The 21,789-nt window shown below is 33.2% G+C and overlaps 1 long non-coding RNA gene across 1 annotated transcript; it reads right to left on the reverse strand.

Annotated features, from left to right (window-relative positions):
• Positions 1-19,224: 19,224 nt before the first annotated feature.
• Positions 19,225-20,807, reverse strand: LOC106122031 (uncharacterized). The gene is made up of 3 exons (XR_001228079.1): positions 20,543-20,807; positions 19,665-19,804; positions 19,225-19,277 (listed from the first exon to the last, which is right to left on the reverse strand). It is a non-coding gene; the product is annotated as an uncharacterized LOC106122031 (long non-coding RNA).
• Positions 20,808-21,789: the final 982 nt, after the last annotated feature.

The following is a 21,789-nucleotide window of genomic DNA, read 5'->3' on the forward strand; positions in this document are numbered from 1 at the left end:
TGTGGCCAAGGGAATTAGATCCGACGCATTCATAACCGACTATCCTATTGAGACCTCTCGGAAGGGAAACTGGATCTGATAAGGCAGATCGTCGATAGGGCCCCTTTTTCTTTGCGCGACACCTTTTGTCATGACAAAGGGCCTGTTTGGCCTCAACTATGGCATCTGAATGGGCTCGCAATAACGCGTCCCGGCCGAAAGCTCGCATCCCGCGAGATCGACCGCAGATATACTTCTCTCTCTAAAGATTTATTAATCTTTCTCGTTCGCTGGAACAATAAGAGCTTTCGGTAGACACCTGGCGCTTTTTTCTCATCGCTTGGTACACGACGCGTTTTAGTTTTTGCACGACCTTTAAGTGCTTGGAGTAGGTTCGTTGAGTGAGTTGGGCTACTGCACGCACCCGTTTACATTTTTATACATATTAAATATGTACTCTGTGGTTTTTACTATTTTTCAAATTATTTTCAAAACAAAATATTAGTTATTATCACAAAGCTTGTTATAGAAAATTATTTCCTGATGGAAAACATTAAACATAACTTTTGAAATCCATACAATACGTTGAATTAAACAGTCAGTTAATAATAAGAATAAATATTTCATTATAATATCTGCCGCAGATCAAGTTACGCGTTTTATTTGTGTAGATCGCGTGAGATGGGGCGTACGAAATAAATATTGTTTGTTATCTTGACATCGTAGCGGCCCTCCGTAGAAATTCTTACACGTCCTTCTACAGAAACTTAATGCTATCACTATTAACTTTAACACGTACCATATAAATTTATACAATTAATGCTTAAAGTGATCTAAACGTGTTACACCGACTTGTTAGTTTTTATCTCTTATTTCAAGAATATTCCATTTAGGTATTAAGAGTCAATTTATCTCTAGATTTTCATGAGACGTGAGAAAATTAAACTAGTATTTGTATTTTTATGTTACCTATTGGATTTAGGTAGATTTAATTGAGTGATCAACTGAAAAATAAAACTTTGTTCTTTGTTAAATAGAAGAGCACCCATATCTTACTTCTTACTAATATTATAATTGCGAAAGTTTAGATGGATGGATTTTTGTTTAAAGGTATCTCGAGAACGTCTATATGGATCTTGCTAAAATTTGGCATAGATGTAGAACATAGTATGGAAAAACACATAGACTAATTAAGTTTTTTAACGCATTCAATACCACTGTGATTCACGGAGATTCAGTGGCAGTGAAACTGTTAATACCGAGCGGACAGAGTCACGGGCGACAGCTTGTTTTAAAATAATTGACAACATTGGGCTGGTATGTTTAAATAGTTTTTGCCACCAAATGTCACAGAAAAAGTATAATGGACATTTTATTTAGTGTACAATGAAGTCAGCTGCATCGCCGGTTGATGCAGCGTTACGATAAAACACCCGCATTTTGGCAAATAAACCGCAGCGGGATGCCGTCACAATATTTTAGGGTCCACGACTGTATCTATGCGGTTAAATATCATCTATTGTACTCAAGTTAAAATTATTAAGTAATTCTCAGCTCCTTTAGAGTACTGGCAGTTAAGAAAATATAATTTAAAAAAAAAGTTACGTATACAACTATTGAGGTATGTTTTATAAATTATCGAAGTATAAAAAGTTAGTGATAGTCTATGTTATATTTATAAAACAAAATACTAACATAAGTAATGCGATGGATATTACATCTTACTAATATGATAAATGCGAATGTATCTCTCAGAAATTTGAGCAAGATGTTGAACATAGCCTAGAACACATAGACTACTAATTAAGTTTTTTTTTAATTCTGCGCGGATAGAATCGTGGGCGAGAGGAATATAAAAAGTAGCACATGGTTTTAAAATTAAATTTTCAATCAAAATATCACAGAGTATAAAACCATAAACAAATAATTTTATTCACACGCTAAATATTTTGGTTACATAATAACATTATTAACTATAATAAATAGTAACATGTCCATATTTATAAAAAAAAATCGTAATAAATATTCCCTAACTACAATAGCAAGGGTATAAAGTCTGGTGGTCTTCTTTGAAACCGTAAACTACGCGCCTTGAGTCGTATATTTTGATCACTCCCTCTTGTTTTCAGAACACTGCACAAAGGTAACAGAACACATAGTTAACGTGAAAAAATCTTCGACCGAGCCCCCGAACTCAGTCTTTTGTGTATGCTTAAACCGCCCTTCTGTAAATTTATTGTCATGGAATGATATGATGTCTTTATGTTATGCCTCCATTGTGAACCACTTATCTGATCGTTTCTCGTGTCATTTTAATGGTGGACCCAAACGTATAACATATTTTTATAAGAATTAATTTTTGATCTCTGGTTTTAATGGCGTTGTACGTGAGTCAAAATTCTTAATGTTTAGATGTTTAAATTATTTGAACTGTCAACTCTAAAAGATAATAGAAATAATAAGAAAGGTCTTATGTTTTCAGCGATCTATTAATAGGCGTACATAAAATTATAAAAGCATTTCTTTTTACGAATATAGACGAAACTGTTCCAACAATTTTCCCCGCGAATGGACACGGAATCCATTCTAAATCTGTTATAAATATAGATAACTCTTTCAGCACACAAAAGCTGAATAGTGAACAGTGATTTCGCTTTTTGCCCGTGAAAAATTGAAAACGCTTTGTAACTGTATTTCAGTGAAAGCAATTTAACGACAGGTTTCATGCGGTTCGTTTAGTTCCCGGTATGTTTTAGAATTCCACGTCGCATCGCTTCTGTATGAAAATGTCATTTTTAGAATTTTATTACGCTTCATTTGATGAACTAGCTTTGATAGATGATGAAATATTATAAATCTCTCTTAAAATATATTTTATTATGTCATGTGATTTGCAGCAGTCATCATCATCACCTCACTATATGCCCCCACGAAGAGGTGACAAGGCCTTAGTGTATCACGCTGGCCCAGTAAGGGTCGGGTTGACTTTACACATATCTTTGAACTTTTTCAATCTACCATAAGGAATCTATAGCCTACTAGTTAAGGGTATGGATTTCCGATCACGAGGTCGGGGGTTCGAATCACGCCATTTGACTATTGTCGTAAACCATATCCTAGAACAAGGCTAGAGCTTAGTTGGAATACTAAAAGAAATATTAGTAGATTTCCAAAGAAAAACTGCTAATCTGATATATAAACACGGCTAAACACTCACGTATATACGTCCGGTAGCGGCACCGACTAGTTTCGAGCCCATCGGGGGCCCTTCATCATGAGGATGAGTGGTACTGGTATTATTTCGCGGAAGCGGCCCGTCGCTCACCCTGTGAGCCGTGTTTATATATCAGTTTAGTATAATGTCTCACGAAAGTTTGAATAATTTAAAAACTGCTAATATTGAAAAAAAAAATACCAATATTGTTCTGTAAACTGTATACTAACAGTATGTATACTTAGTACTTTATTTACAATTTAAAATGTATAAAATAAATGTTAAAGGATTGAATTATTTATGGAAATGTTTTCAATTCACACAAGATTCTGAAATAATAAAAAAAATTAAAATACGTTCCCTAAAATTAAAACCCTATGATATAGAGTAAACAGATCATCTGAAATAACAACCCCAGAACGGTAAATAGGCTTTTTGGCTTGCGGTAACTGGCACATCTCTCGATTAGTATTCTGCGGTCGTGAGCCATGCCAGAGGATTAAACGGTGGCGGTCGATAAAAACAATATTTTGATATAACCACCTATTTTATACTGAACAAACATGATTATTACGTAAACGTATATTTGTGCTTGAATTTTACCGCTTTGATATTTTCACTATCCATTTATGTTTAGAAAAATGTTATTCCTTATATTTTAATAAATTATATTTAATAATATGGTTTAAAACCTATTTCAACTTATTTACACAAAGCTGTTTAAAAAAAATAAAAGGATCCATTTTACAAACATTTTCGTATGTTGCATAGTAATGCCGCACAACATTGTAAAATGGAAACAAGTTCAACGGCACATTCTAAGCCAATGGAGTAATTAAGGCTTTTAAGCCGTGAATGGAAATTATTAGAAACCGGCTCGGATTTCGTTACTTAACTATCTTCCTATTGAATAGTTAATCTAGAATTTAAATGCTCTATTTAAAACGCGTTTATCTATTTTATGTTTGAGCACGCATTTCGTTAAGAAATATTTGAATTCGGTAGCATAATAACGGTTTACGCGTAATCAAGGAATTTGGAACAGAACATCGACGTTTGAATACCATAATAAAGAAAAAAATATGTTAAGTTTTTTTTATTAAAGTAAAGTACTGGCCTTTACAGATAATTAAATTTATGAATAAAAAATATGTTTTTAATTATAAACGTCAAGGTTGTTCCAAGGTTTACGTTTATTGTTTTACGACTTGCAATAATCTTGATATTAAGATCTTACTACCATCTTACTAATATTATAAATGTGAATGTTTAGATGTATAGATGAATGTTTCTTAATGAGAATATGCAGAACAGTTCAACGGAGATCGTTGAAATTTGGCATAGATGTAGAACATAGCCAGGAAGGATACATAGGGTATTGTTAATTTATGTATTCTTCTTGGTTTATATTGAGGTCTATACAGCTAAGAAGCTATGCAGAAACTTCCTAAAATCACAAAGCATTGTATGACATAAAAAATCTATAAAACGAAAGTCATTGTCTTGCTAATGTCCAATGTTTTAACATGACCACGCTTTGTTATGAATACTCGTTACAACCGCATTCTCCAACAGCTATATTTCAGTTACGCAAATGAAAAATTAGAGGACTTTGAACTCTATGTCTTCGTAATAAGATGTATTGAAATTTATGTTTTTAATACTGGAATAGCAACGGTCTAAATATATGCATTTGAATAATGTAACCTGTCTTGGCGGACGCTCAGGAGATGACTTGACATAATGCTGCGTCGGATATCTCGTACGATATGGATACTGACCAGCATCTAAACGTAGGCTTAGTAAGGATATTAGAATCTATTTATTTTAGTCAATTTAATATTTTTATATAGCATTCGGCTTATCTATATTGCAACATTATCGTGAGTTTCTAACACCAAAACCTTTGTATAAAATATGTCTTAATCCTTGTCTTTCATCTTTAACAGAACAGACAAAACAATATTTTAGCCGGGGATTTTGGTGTCAGAAACCCACGTTTAGCCTATTAACTTGTTAGTATCGTACTAATTTTTAATAAATAATATCAATAACTATCATAAAAGTGTATAAAATACAGTCACAAACAATACAATTTAATTAAATTGTAATTACAAAGATTTAATATTTTTATGACATAAATATTGTTATCACATATTAGCATTTTTTTATTAAAAACAAATAATTGGAATTGTTTTCCCGAATTTAATAAAAGATCCACATTATTATCGTGGTCAAATGAAAGCTCTCCACATCTCAGAAGCACAAGAGTACAAATTATTCCTCCCACATACTTATGTAAGTGCATCTGAATCAATCACAACACAACATTTGTTCCGCCTTTTATGCGGCAACCAAATGCATTCTGCTTACTGATTTACACGTAAGCTTATGAACTGTGAAATGAGAATTGATGCCATTGAACACGAACTGTACAAGCTGTCATTTAACTTATATTTTATAACTTAACTTGATGAACCCGAATAATAAAACAAGGTCATTTAAATGACAAAAGTAAGTTAAGTAAGTTAATTAAAATTGATGATGATATGTTCATTGAGCGGTTAGAAGTCCAAGGAAAAATGGAAGGCACCAGGGCACGAGGTAGATCACCCAGGTAGACAGACCAGGTCAGAGCAGCAGTAGACGTCCCCCTGTATATATGTGCTATAAAACAGTTGTCCGGGAAGAGTAGATGCATCTGGTGAGAAGATTCACAGCATCTACTAAAAGACTGGGGAGAAGAAGAAGGAATAAGCCAATTTTTTTTTGTAAAGTTTTATTGCTAAATGCATCAAAAAGACTTCAACGAAAAAAGTATTTGATCTTCTTGTTTATTAAAATATTCATACTAGTTTTTAATACAAGATCGTATTTTGTTAACTGTATTTGTGTGTGCGTAAAAATAGCTTTAACGTTTCAACTAAAGTGTAGTTCAATTACAATATAATTAAACAAATATATATGTTAATTATTCACACTAGCTTTCAGCTTTTCACTCGGTTTACTTCAACAATAATAGAGAGTACAAGAGCCCACAAATAAAGCGTACAATAGCTATTTAATTTAAATATTCTATGAGAGCCAGTTTCGTTGGTTTATTTATGATACTAGCTAAGTATTTTTGGTTTCGGATGAAATTACATTGTGAATACTATTACTGTAGACGTATTTAAAATAAAATGTAGTCGATTATTTTGATTTACTCTCTTTTATTTGTAAGTCAATGTCAAATCTAATTTATTCAATTTAAAACATACACCAGATGGTGTCGGTGGCTCAGGGGTCAAGCACTTGACTTGCAATCTGCAGGTCCTGGGTTCGAATCCCGCAATGTACTAATGTGTTTTTCGATTTCCGATTTTTTTTTACTTTTAGATTTACATATGTACATTAATCCGACGTTCTTACAGTGAAGGAAAACATCGTGATGCAACCTGCACATATCTGAGAAGAAATTCAAAGATATGCGTGAAGTCAACCAACCCGCACTTGTCCAGCTATGGCTTAATCACCCTTAAGTTAGGGTAGGCTCCGAGCCCCTCGGTGGGGACGTATAGTGAGCTGATGATGATGATGATGGCCATATGTAAATGTAATTTTACGTTGTCAGTAACGTTGTCATCATATTGATATTTACTATGCTGCTTCTTCCTACGCTAATCTTACTAATATTAAGAATGCGAAAGTTTAGATTGATGGCTGGATATTTGTGACTCTTTTATTGTGATATTTGTGATCTTTAGGACGGCTAAACGGATACCTCTAAAATTTAGCCTAGATGTAGGATATAGTCTACAATACTGCAACCTGGATATAGTTTACATACATAGGCTCCTATTTTTTTAACTTTGTAAGGACGGAGTCGCAGGCAACAGCTAGTATTAAGGTGTAATAGTCGACTTTTTTATACATTTTTTATTCTATGCTACAAGTACTGTTACAGTTTAAAACTCTTATCTTTTGTAGTATTTATCTTGAATAATTACGAAGTTAGTTTGACATTCAAATGTTTAATTAAATATTAATTTATACAAAATTAACATAATTAAATTGAAAGATTAAACTCATATAAAATGATAATGTCACATTATGAAGTGATAAAAAAGATATTTACATGGATGTCGCGTATTGAGTTCAGTTACTTTGCATATTCCGACTATAACTTAAGTATATTATAGAGATTATTTAACTGAAATATATTTTCGAGAAGAACTCTGGACATCTAGTGCCTTGGAGTTCCAGCGACTGGACTTATCTTACTAATATTATTAATGCGAAAGTTAGATGGATGTTTGCTAGAATGTATCTTCGGAACGGCTTAACTGGTCTTGATGGAATTTTGCACAGATTTAGAATATAGTATGAATAACATATAGATTACTTACTTAGTAAGTTTTTTTTAATACGCGGACTCTACAACTGTTACTAGTGATGATTTTGACTCTATTTTAGAGCCTATTTAGTTTTGCGTAAGTTGTTTTTAAAAAGTTGTTTACGAAATAGAGTATTATAATGTTTGCTAAAATAAGATAGATTAAAAATGTTATATTCAATCCATGCATTTTTCATTCATTTATATTTGTGATTAAATAACAAAGAAAAACTCAATGAAATAACAAAAAGATCTAACCGGTCAATCGACGTGTAACTAACTGGACTCAATCTAGTCGCACATCCTTGCCAGCTGTATACGTGGTTATTGTTCTCAGTGGATTGGATTGTATTGTCTCATCGATTGAGCCTATTTATAGACAAACAACGTTGTTCTAACACACGAATGTGTGCCACAAGTAGTCTGAATCTTACTAATATTATAAATGTTAACGTTTAGATGTTTGTTTGAAGATATCTCCGTAACTGGTCAACGGATTTTGATGAAATTTGGTACATATGTAGAACATAGTTTGGAAGAACACATAGGTTACTTTTAAGGTTTTTTTTTAATTTTGCCCATACGGAGTCGAGTGCGGCTGTTAGTATAGAATTAAATCTGATAACCTACACTTAACCCTAAGAAATAAAATATTTAATATTTTATTTTATATCATAGATTTAAGAAATAAAAATCATCATCAGCTCACTATACGTTCCCACCGAGGGGCTCGGAACCTATCCTCAAATCAAGTGTGACTAGGCCATCAACCATGCTGGCCCAATACGGGTTGGTTGACTTCACACATATCTTTTGAATTTCTTCTCAGATATGTATAGGCTGCATCACGATGTTTTAAAGGCGGGATTCGAACCCAGGACCTGCAGATTGCAAGTCAAGTGCTTAAAATAAAATCGAATGCCCTTGATTACTGCCTATGTTTTTTTTTATATTCTTTTTGAATTAATTATTTTGTTATTGAAAAAAAATAACTTGATTAAATTAATAAAAATACCTTTCTTTGAGTTTTCTAAAATAAAGAAATATTTTCAATTGCAATGCAATTTCAATGTAATCTTAATACGCGCTCGCTAAAGTTTTTGAATTAAAAAAGTCAAGAAAGTGTATAATTGTGTGTGTTGACTGCGTAACATGTGAGGGTTCGACACATGGCAGACATGGGTGGGTCCACGAAGATTTGTAGTTGACAAGTGAAATAAAGTACACCACTTATTGTCTTTGTTGTTCCAAAACATTTGTATAGAGACAGATACAAAGCTATACCTAATAATAATCTTATATTCATTGTAGATTGTGTTAAATAATAAAAAATGTAGATGTTGCAAATTTTGGAACGAAATAAGAATTCAAGCTTAATTTATACTTTGTTCGTTTTATAATCGAACTGAATGGTTTAATTATTTAAGTAGCAATTTTTTTCAATAAATAGTAAATAATTGTAGATTTTAATTTCGAAGTAAAGGATTCGATTTTCGTCTCGGTCTTTCTAAAATCTAATTAACATTATTTCAGTTTCAATTTTATTATGTTTTAGTTCAACCGGATCAATTCAATTTATAAAGTAAAAGTAACTCCTAGTAACTCACTGTGTAGGAAAACATCGTAATGCAATCTGCACATATCTGCGAATAAATTCATAGATATGTGTGAAGTCAACCCGCACTTGGCCAGCGTGGTTGACTATGACCTAAATCACCCATAACTTAGGGTAGGCTCCGAGCCCCTCGGTGGGGACGTACAGTGAACTGATGATGAAGTAAAAGTAAACGACCAGATGCCATAGAATCTAGAATAACGCTAAAGTATATTTATATAAATTAAATGTTGTAACATAAAATTGTATGGCGGCCGTGCATGCGACTGCAACACAAAAATAAAATTGAGTTTACTATCGCTGGCTGGTACAGCCCCACATAACTATCAAAGAAAGCGGCTTACCTGACTTGAGGCAATTTCGCTGTCCACTGGTTTCACGCAAAGGGAACAGTAAGCCTTCTGAAAGTCTTTGTACAGCCTCCGCGATTCTAATACAAAATCTGTCAACGCCGCGTCTAATGAACATTTACTCTGCTTCTTTCTAATATTACGGTTTATTATTTTGTTAGTAAAATATAATTTGAACAACGTCAACCTAAAATATAAATTTTTAAAAACATTAATCACTACTATAGTACAAAATAAGCGGTTGTTTGAACGACAAAAGTAAAATAAAATTGTATTTTATATATATTTAAAAAAAAATACACGAGTGCCAGACATATCTCTGTGTTCAAATTTCTACGGAACATTTTATATTATAAGAAGCTATATAAATTAATTAATGTGTTAATAAATAGCGTGTTTTTTATGCCCAAAAATGTACAATCCGTGCGTTTAGCCAATATCGTCTCTCCACTTCGATTAAACTAAGCCGAATCGAAAACGGCGAATGGGATAAAGGAAATAACTATTCTCGGAAAGGAAATACAAAAGCTATTCTATTTGGATTATTTTTCTAACTAAATTCAAACTGTAATTAATAGAAATTTACTTCGAATACATTTCTAATACGAGCTAATTTGTAAAATGTCACACAAGGACTATTTTTCATATAATATTAAATGCACCAAAATAAGAATTCTTTTAAAGTCAACATTGACAACTGAAGACAAACCAAAATATACATAAACTTTTTACATAAACTGAAGAAATATTCAGTCATTTACAAAATGAAAGTAAGAAAGTCATAGGTGATGAACATAACAGTCATAAGTAATTTTAATTACGTTTGATAAGAATCTGAATAGAAGCCAGATGTTCCGATGATACACCCCCAAGACAACAAAGCGTAATGACTCTACGATTCTCTTCGTCTATTAAAACAATTTATTCGGCTATATTGTTGAAAGGTAACAGACAAACCGAAGTTTGGCATCCCGTGGTGTAACATAATGAGAAATAAAACCGTATAAAAGAGTGTTATAACAAATGAAGCTATCACATTACAAACATATGGTACTAGAAAAAAAAAGTGTTTTGTTATGTGAAAGCAATATGTTTTTTGCTAATCAAAGATTTAGTTGAAAATAATACTGAATTTTTTAACATCTGTATTGGCACTGGCATCTTAGGGGAAACCGGTTGGAGAAGGCTACAGCAAGCTTTGGGATGTAAATGGCCCCAAAAAGAGCTGGTGCAGTAGGCAAGGGAAAAGTACTGCAACTATTTTTCCAAGAAAGTCATCATGTACACCGAAGAAGAAGAATTATCACTAATTCGAAAAGAAACGCAATAATTCAATGAACAGAGAATTGAGCTCACTGCTAACGTAAAGGCCGGCACTGCTGTTTTAGTTTCTCTGGTTTTACGGATGTATATAAGACACGATAATCAATTAACTTCAGGAGATCCAGTACTGGCTATCCCCTTTTAATTCTTTTTCTTAACTTCTTCCCCTTAGCTTTAGATAAAACAGACCATAAATTGTATGGTATGTTTTGAATGATAAAGGTCATTGTTTAAGTGAACTCGTTTGCCGCCTTCAGCTATAAAAAAGAGTTCAACCTACGCATTAATTTTACAACTTGGATAAACATTGATTTTGAAGTGCTTTAAAGTAAGGTGGCTATAATAATAAAGTTCTAAAGAAAACAATGGACTTAAACATGATTGGTATTAAAAATAACCATGGCTTTTAAGCTGGTACTTAAAATGTGACTATTCACGGACTATGCGGTAGGCGATGTTTGAGGCATTTGTTAAATAGATTATTATGTTTAAACACGCCCACACAAGTTTAGTACGTGCCCAAACGTGACGAAAAACAAAACCAAAAAATAATATAAAGACCTTACTAGACATTTCATTAGGCGACCTCAAATTTCTTTTGAAAACAAATTTCCTTGGAAAATTCTACGCAAAAGGTGCCTTCAAAGTGCTATTAAGACCTATTTTAGCGTTGGAATTAAAACAAAAAAAGTAAAAACCTTCGTGTTTAACTCCCCTATAGACATTCCGAAAAGTAATCTATTTCGATAAGCCAACAAGGAGGCTGCTCATTTTTATTTTGTTCATTCCCTAAGGCTTAGAGTATCTTAAGTATGCTGCACAAGGCATAAGCGGAAAGCGGTTCACGTGACGAATTACTCTAATTCCAAGCATCTTTATTTTCCCAAAATAAAATTATACCTTTGGATGGTTTACCATTTTTGTGGACCTGTTGGATTCCAATCCGAATTTAAAGGAACATCATCATTATCACCTTTATCTATTTTACTATCATAGTTTTAATTAACTTCGTATTCAAGATTACAATCGTCATCATCAGCAAGTAAAAGTTTTGAGTTGTATACAAATATTCTTAATTACTGTCTAATGTTATACAAGTATTTCTAATTACAGTCTAATGTCACAAATATTGCCAATGCAAATGATGGATGTATGGATGTTTGTTAGAAAGTACCTGCAGAATTCAACGAATCTCAATGAAATTTAGCATAGATGTGGAACATAGTCTGGGCGAACACATAGTCTACTAATTACAGGTAGTATAATTCTAGGGTATATAAATATCTTAGGTGACTTTCTTATGACTTGCACTCTACACTAACAGGCATGACGATGCACTCACCTCCTGCCCCAGACTTAATCTCAGTACGATGCGGACACGATAACGTTTCTATGCCGACTTTACCAAGGAACAATATAAAAAAGTTTCAAATAATTTGTAGAATGTTAAACAGGTTGCACGTATTTTAATCTATATAAGCTTTTCTTTTTGCACGTAGAAATTAGAACTATCCCGCAATCAGAAACTATCGTTATCCAACTGTTATCCGTTCTATAAGTATTTTATCGATTTTAGTTACACAAAATAAATTTTAAGCTGTAAATAATTCAAAACATTTTTTCCACATTAACAACAAAAGCAACAGTTGAAAGCATTCAATATACCTTTCTAAATTATTCCTTTTTAAAGCAAATTTCTCGAGGATACCGTTGAACCGGAAACATGTCATCCTCTGTTAAATATTTAAAACGTTTCAAATGACTGAATTTAAAATTCATTGCTTTCTAAGGGTTGCCCTCTGCGAGCATCAAATACGGGTATAATGACCCATTTATTAACAAATTAGATCTCGCCGCATTATCGGGACAAATCAAAAGCCTTTTGCCCCCGTCATCAAAAGCGATGCGGCTTCAATTGGAATTCCTTTGTTTAAATTATGTTTTGATCATTTGCTTAAAATTGTCATCTATTTAACGAAACATTTTGCTGACGTACTCTTGAATTTCTTCAAAGGAATATTTTGTAATTATATTTATTCCACTTCTATTAATTGTTGTCTTAAATGGGTCCTTTGCGGTTTTATGTATATAAATCCATAAAGTTTTTCAAACCTGATGTTAACATATAAGCACCGTAGATCTCCTGCTATATCATATTGAAAGTAAAAATTGTAAAATTCATGGTATAAAAATTATAAATTCCCTTTTAACGTCCGCCGTCTCATATCTCGGCGCATAGTTCGCTGTTCGCTGTATCGGGGCTTTTAATTATTGGCCTCGTTATATCTTTGTGTCGATCTGAGCGGCGGCTGCGACGCCCACTTCCTTCGCGGTTGCATTTTCAAACGCTTATCAACACCCTTTGTTAATTTTAGCCTGTTTCGCTACTACAACTATTGGTAGTTTCTTAATTATGTATTTAATTTGATGGTTTAAGATTGGTACAAGTAAAACATTACCATTTCATTATTCAATAGTCAAGGTCAAAAATCCAGCGGTTTAAATCTTATGTAAATTCTCGGGCTCGATTTAAACTGAGAATATTGTTAATTTAATACTAGAAGCATTAAAATTTATATCCAAATAAAATGGCATTATAAGAAAATCTTTAAAAGTATATGTAAAAATTCCTGTTAATAGTTTCTTCACCGAATTCCCATATAACAATACAATAGTTTTAATTCGGTGTAATGTAGATTAAAACGACTTTCTCACGTCTTTTGTTTATCTGAATGTGAATGACAAAAAACTTTCCGTGTCGTTCACATTGCATAAAATATTCTTAGAAGCGAGTCACTAGGCTTAAAAGTGGGAGTGTTATCGCGTGCGTTTATCGCGTCACATTAGTTTTAAGGCTATACACAGCGGTTCCCAAATGTATTATAATCTCAACGCGTTTGGATACCGCGAATTCATAAACAAAACAAAACAATATAATTTACGCGCCCTTCGACAGTATCGCCGCATCTCTTATATCGTTTATTTTTTATTTGACATATGACACTTTGCATGTAAACACGTGTTATACGTGGGAGGATTATTAATTCATGCATTTACTAAGCAGATTAAAAATAATTAAAAAAAAAATAATAAAAAAATGCCATTAATCAATGATAAGTGGTTAGCAGAGTATGGCTTATTGGTTGAGGATTTGAGTTTGAACTGATGTATTGTTATTTTATCATCTTCAGCTCACTATACGTCCCCACCGAGGGACTCAGAGCCTACCCTAAGTTAAGGGTGATTAGGCCATAGTCAACCACGCTGGCCATGAGCGAGTTGGTTGACTTCACACATATCTTTGAATTTCTTCTCAGATATGCGCAGGTTGCATCACGATGTTTTTCTTCACCGAAAGAACGTCGGATAAATGTACATATGTAAAATCGGAAATCGAAAAACACATTGGTACATGGCGGGATTCGAACCCAGGACCTGCAGATTGCAAGTCAAGTGCTTGACCACTTAGCCACCGAATTTTTATTTGCCTTAATCCAATATCTCTTATTGAATTTACATCGAATTTATAATATTCTTTAAAAACATAATAATGTCACTCAAAATACAATAAAATAAAGTTGATATAATCATGTAAAACAAATAACAAAACAGGCAAACTATAACTACGATTCCCGCTTAAAATGCGGACAAAGTTGCTGTCTGTTACCGGATTTCAATGAAAGAGCTGCGAATAACCCTCAATCTCTCTTTGTTCCATTTTGAAAGACTTTTATAACCGACAGCTAGTATCCCTTTGGAAAAAAGTAAATAGGTAAAATGTTCGATTTTTCCATACCTTTTTGCAATTTTGTCAGTACGTCTAGTAATAAAGATATGTTTTAAAGTAAATAAAATAACTACTAATTTAACACTAGGGAGGTAAACACAGACGGCTCTACTATCTACGAGATATTTTACTAATTTTTTTTTCATATCATAAGGTGGCAAACGAGCGAGCGGCTACCTGAAATCGCTGAAATAGCGAAGTGACCGTTGCCCATAGACATACGCAATTGCATATGCGTTTTTTTTTAACAGAAGGGGGCAAACGAGCAGCGGGAACACCGAGGTGTTCAACGACGCCCATGGACATCAGCGTTGCCTACCTTAGATCGACGGAGGAGAGGATGCACAGAAAGAAAATATTTTCCCTTTCCATGCATCCTCTCATCCGGTGACCATCTCACTAGATGTGTTAATAGTTCTGTTCACTCTCCACGACGTTTCTGGCAACGTTCAGATATTACCTTCTTGCTTGTCGATGGTTACACATAAGTCTCAAGAACATTTGCAAGATGTGCAACTTCTTAATTAAAAACCAAAAGTTCTTCAATAGTTAAATTATAAGATTGAGTAGAACAGAATGAATCGTACGGAAAGTGATACTTCACTCATCAGTTTAATTACAAATGTTCACGTATAATTTAGAAATTAACTCATTCTCCAACTGGCGTTGGCTTTTGTTTGCTGTGTCACGGCTAAATTTTGAATTGAGTTTTTTTTTTAATTTTAATAAATACAAAAACATATATGTAACCTGTGCAATCCACGAATTGAACTGAAAAATCCATATCATATATCGAAGGTTACTGATCGAATCGCTTTGATATCACAATGTTCGCAACCGAAATTCGTTTTCGTTGACAGAATATTAATTTTAAGATACGGCAGTGCCCCCTGCCGGGATACGCGAGAACGCAACAAATGTTTTCAAACAATAAAACTGTACAATATTGATCAATAAATTACGATGTAAAGAATATAAATTTGGACCTCAGCGATTCATCGCTTTATTAAGTGATGATATTCGTCACGGTATTTAAACAATCTTTTTGTGAATACTTCTAAGTGGGAAAGTTTCGTAACGATCTAATGTGGAATAAGCTATAAATTTATTATGTTTGATAATAAAATGACCACCTGCTTGACCCCTAACCAGCTGTGACTAACCGGAATCTAACTGGATTTTAATACCTACGAAATAGATACATTTAGCTTTAGATTTTTGAAAGACTTAACCTTTGGTTTCACCACAATTTTATTAAACATATTCCTTATCATTCCTTTCTTTCATTTTTGGCAAAACAAAGAAAACTATATTTTTTAAACGGATATTTTGGTCTCAGAAACCCATGGTTATTAAGTTTAAAAAACATCTGATCATCTGAAATGTTTTTATTCTACTTTTTTAATTAGAGCTATTTTCCGTTTACATATTTTTATCTCTTATACGTTTTGTATTAAATGAAACTTACTTTTTAATATCTAGAAAAAAGCAACGTTTATTCATCGTTGAAAATCTTACAATAGAAATTCTTTTTAAAGTGTAAACATCTGACCACAGACAACTGTGCCAACGCAACTGGAGCGGGTTTTTGCATAAGTGTTACACAAAAATGCGAGCCGACTTTCCATAGATATAGAACAATGCATAAGTGGGTCAGCTTTGTCGAGATCTAGTCTTCCAATAGATAGAAACAAGAGAAGTAAGCTTTTTAATCTTTGATTTTTTATAATGAATGAAATATCGTTGTGTTCTCAACAACATCTTATGTTTAGTATCGCTTTGGAATTTTATTAGCAAAGCCAACATCCCAACAATTGGTTCAAATCGTATGCTTCATGTACAATGAACGAAGATTTAAATTGCTTAGTCGGATCTTGGCGACTATCCCTCTGAAGGTTGAAGACTATTGTGCAGTTAGTGCTATATCATTTTAATGTTAATAATTTACCAAACTTATTAATAATACAAATGCGAAAGGTTACATGAATATATAGATATTTGTTAGAAAATATCTCCATAACGGCCAAACTGATATCGGTGAAATTTGGCATAAATGTTGGACATAGTCTGCCAAAACACATAGATTACTAATTTTCGTTGTTTCCGACGGAGTCGTGGGCAAAAACTAGTTTTGTGATAAACTAGAATATATTTTTTATCGGCTTTAGTTCAGTTTTGATAATTTTTGCTCATCTAAATAAGATTAATTATATCCAAACTGCTTTTTCTTGTTAACTTTCTAAATGGAATTGTCCTACGTCACCAGATTACTCCTAATTACAATTTGTTTTTGAAGGTTCACGCTCCAACGGGCCCTTAGAAATGGTAATGTTTTTGTTGAGCCGGATATTTCTTGAGACGTTCTTTGAGGCGAAGCAAAACAAAGGAAAGTAAAATATATTAAAATCTTTAAAAATAAATCAGCAGTAATTTAGCCGCGGATATTTTTTTTAGAAAACGTGTTTTTTCTCGTATTAACATCTTATTAACAACGATTCTCAAAAGGTATAAGGCCCCTCAGTTTATCTTTATTTTATATTCGGAATTAATATGACGCGTTATTCTGAAACGCTTTCTTGCAGTTGACATATTTTGGATGTCCTCACTGACGCTCAGTGTATGGTCAACATAACTAACCGTTGGCCGAGACCAAAAACTCTGTAAAACATATCGTCGTCCCTGTCATTATCTTTGACGAAACAGAGATAAAACATATTCTTAACCTTACACTGTATTTGTATCTTCATGCAAAACATATTCTTAAAAGAACCCTAATTATTGTATATAAATAAAATAACATTAACCACACAGACATATTTGATATAGTTGAAAGCATTCACGCAAATACGAAAGCACAGGCGCGTGATCCCCTTCAGTTAATCCACGTAGCTAATGTATGGGCAATAAAATCGCAGGAAGGTTCAGAGGTAGCGTAAGAGATATACGACGGATTCCAGTCATTCAAATCCTTGAACATTATTTTATTTTACAGATATATTTTTACATTAACTCACACTATAACAATTAAATGTAATGAAGCACAGATGAAGAATTTGAAGAATATGCGTGATGCATTTCGAAGGATTCAATTCAACTGTGTCTGTTCAAAGAGAAACAGGACTCTACCAAAAGCTTTCCATTAAAACCTAAATGACAAATAGATGAAAGTGCCAGAAATTCACTACGAAGGCGAAAACGGTGATCAACAAATTTGTGAAGAATAAATATATTCTTAACCTCTAAATATATCACTTCAGGTAACTTAATTAATGAGCGTACATAATAGTTTTTGACTCAATGAAGAACACCTAAATCTTAATTTTGTTTTTCTTTTCGACACGTCTACTTTGTGTGTATTCTTTGGCTATCAGAGACGACAGGGCTGTACAAAGCGTGGCGCGCAATGGTGCGTCCTAATGACGCTGCAAGTCCATTGATAGTGCGCGTTTCGACGCACGATTTACCACTACGGACTATTTGCCGCCCGCCGGGGTACCCGTGATCTATGTGCGGATGTTCGATGACTTTTGTTTCGGAACTACTTCGTCGCCCTCAACCTTGATGTATTGTTTACGGATGAATGCCTATGTTGTTCTTACACGTGCTTCAAGCTGCCTTTAACTTCGTAAGGAAATTCTCTGTGCTAAATATTATGGATAAGATCATGAACTTGTCATATTTTTAATGACATTTAAAATTGAATCGCTTATTACTTATATTATGAGTATACATATATTCAATTGAAATTACTGCGATTTTTTTTGTTCCTTTTAAATAATTGTATAAATAAAAACACAGTTTATTCTCACAATAAGACCGAGTCACCGATCAACGTGATTTATTGTCTATTTTTATACTTAAATAGCGATTTATAGCATCTATCGTAAATACCGATACCCTTGGGTCAAATAACTTACAATTAGAGGAAGAAAAAAACGCGAGCGCGGTAAGCGCTTTTTGATGCGATCGCCGGCTTGTTTGCTACGACAAGATTTCATTAGAAGGAAACAAGATGTAGGAAGAGATAAGACTCGAATTTTTTGTTTTTGTTTTACTGGGAGATCTGTTTTGTTACAATGAATACAAATGGCCAAATTTAAAATTTTCTGGAACAATATTAAATGTCTCTGGGCAAAATCTCAAGGATTGGGTGGCATTTATCAGTGTTTTTTCGAGCACATTTAAAAAAACCAGTAAGCTACTATTACTGACTTGAAATCTCACTGGATTGGTTTTTGTGATCGAATATAGCAAACAAGCAATGTATGCACTTGATAAAAACTGCGTACCATTCAGCAACAAAAAATTTTGCAACGAAAAAACATCTGACTTACGGAGATATAAAAAAAATATCAAGCATTGTTTCAACATTGTGACTGCGGTTTACTGAAGTAATCGCATTAATTTTCATTTTGTCAATCAATAATTTTCCATAACTGCAAGATGCCGCATCCATAAAAGGATTGTTTTTGTAAACTCCGATCCAGCGCTGGGGTATGGACAGTTTTTGTCGCGTTCGACCGTCGACTTGTCCGAGGAGTTTTTATTCGACGCAACATCGACGGTGGAATTTTTTGCGGATCATCTCGCCATGTCAACTAAGCAGCAATATATATGAAGACTTCCATCGTTTTCTGAGATAATTGATTGAATTTTAAATTATCTTCATTATTTTATAAAAAAAGATCATTTAATAAAAATAAATAAATGGAAGCCTAATTTTTGTCCCCTTCCCCATTCCATCCTTTTCTTATGAGGTAAAGATGAGAAGGGATTTGACGGAGAAGGTGACGCATAGAAAGGGGAAATATTCCCTTCCTGTGCGACCCCTCCTCTGTCGATTAAAGGTAAGCAACGCATCTGTAATTCCAGACGTCTATGGACTGCGGTCGTTTCACCGTTTTGGTTATTTTAGGTGGCCGCTTTCTCGTTCACCGCCATTTAAAAAAAATGAAACTATGGATGGATTTTTAAGTTCAGGTATACTGAAAGAGATGTAATTATGAAAGAGTAATACATACTGTGCCTATATTAGTAGTGACAATGGTAGCTTGATGATCGAGATTCAAGGCTAAGCACCATCTGCGCTAGGCCACCTCAAGACTGGTAAAGCTGCAAATGCCACTTCAAGGCAAACAGTGACTACTCAGGCAGGAAAAAGCTTGATGATATTAAAGAAAAAAAACACCTTAACACGAAGAAATATAAAAGAGGATTAATTAATAAATACTACAAAAATTCGCGATACCATCTTAAAATAATATGCTGGTAAGATATAAGTTATGTTGCATTTAAAAATATTGCATATGATCGAGGTTTCCGATAGTAATATCGATACGTAAGAAATGTATGGAGTTTATCTTCGGTTCGATATATCGATAAGCCGCAATCATCATGGAGGATAGGCGTGAACCGAGCTCGCAACTTATGATACCAATAAATCCAACAAAGTTTACATATTAAATAAACGGGTGGTGTTCGTTTGGATTGGCTGAGTTATTCAATTAAAAAGAATAGAGCTGGTTTTACACTGAACAAATATATACTATATATGACACAGGACACTTTTGTTTTTACATTATTAAAAAAAAAATAACCTAATTATTTGTTCCTTTTTTGAATTCAGTATTTTTTTTTGATCTAAACATATGACATTAAAATTCATTATTAGCGTAGCTCTATTTCAAATACGCTATTGTTTCTAGTAAAGGGATTTATTAGTTCATTATTAAAATATTAATATGTATATGAATCACTTATTCAGATAAACATTTAACTTTTTCCTGCCTATTAATTTTAATTAACCTTCAATGTCCGATATGTTTATTTATAAATAGTCTCTGAACTATTAGCTATAGTATCAATAAAAAGGACTAGTATTAATCAATGTAATGCTTACCAGACTGGAATAGACTCGTCTAGAGAATGTTCCATTTTCACATTGAAGGGATAGTAGATCAAAGACCTTTATTGAACGTTTGACTGTTCCTCAATGTTTGCCAACTCCGAGTGTCCGTCCGTATTACAGCTATGTTCAAGGTTTATTCATATCCTTCAAACTACATCAAGATACACGTAAATGTACATTAATTAATGCACTTTATATTTCAATAAGAAATAGAATATAATGGTGGTATCGGGAGATATATGGAAATAAAACGACATCTTAGGAATGCATATTGACAACTAACTTTATTCATCGACATTCTAACAACTGTCATTATGCCACATGCCCTTTCTTTTGAAAACAAAATTACTTTAATAGATTAACCAATAACTTAATCAATGTAATACACTCTGACAATATATATATATATATATATATATATATATATAAATATATATATTGACACTGAGAAACAGATGGATAGTTAAAATAATATCAAACAAAAATCTTCTAATTAACCTTATGAAAATAATAATAGTAAAAACAAATTATTGAAAACGTTTAGGTGGTCGAATCTGCCTTCCCGAACGTGTTATATAATTATCGGGTATATTTTGAATCTAATTAGAAAAGACTTCAAATACATGGATATAGTTTGATGTTAACCACAATTCAGGTACCTAATTTTGATATAGTAAAAAGTTTTTTTTTGGACCAGTCAACAGCAACGTTAAACTATAAATAAAACATCAATACGTATGCACTTTCGGTTCGTCTTATGAGGAATATTAAAAACAGCGATAAAAAATTCTATCTATATAATAACATATCACACTTTTTATTCCAACCTCAATGCACGAACGAACCATTTAATATAATTCAGCGCAGTGTGAAATACCCACAAGTTGCGCCTTCGAACAAACGGCCGATTGAGATCAATATCGCAGTTTTAATAAAACAGATGGGAAACGGCTCCCATATCCGGAGCGTTTGTTCTTTTTTCGCCCGCACCAAAAAAAAAAATCAAGCCCCTCGACAAAGCAACCAATGATAATAGAAACAACGGTCGAGCCTTTTGAAAGGGGTTATCGTGTTTTTATTTGTCCCTTTGCTGGTACTTATGAAACGCATTAAGAGACCCGAGTTTCGCGATTCGCGAATCACATCCTATTTGAAATAAGAAAATGTGCCAACTGGGTCATATACGCGGAACAATCTCTCAATACAGTTAAAGCGTCATAACTTTTTACCGCATTTTT

The sequence above is a fragment of the Papilio xuthus genome, unplaced genomic scaffold, assembly GCF_000836235.2.
Source record: "Papilio xuthus unplaced genomic scaffold, Pxut_1.1 DF826933.1, whole genome shotgun sequence".
In the NCBI taxonomy this organism is placed as follows: domain Eukaryota; kingdom Metazoa; phylum Arthropoda; class Insecta; order Lepidoptera; family Papilionidae; genus Papilio; species Papilio xuthus.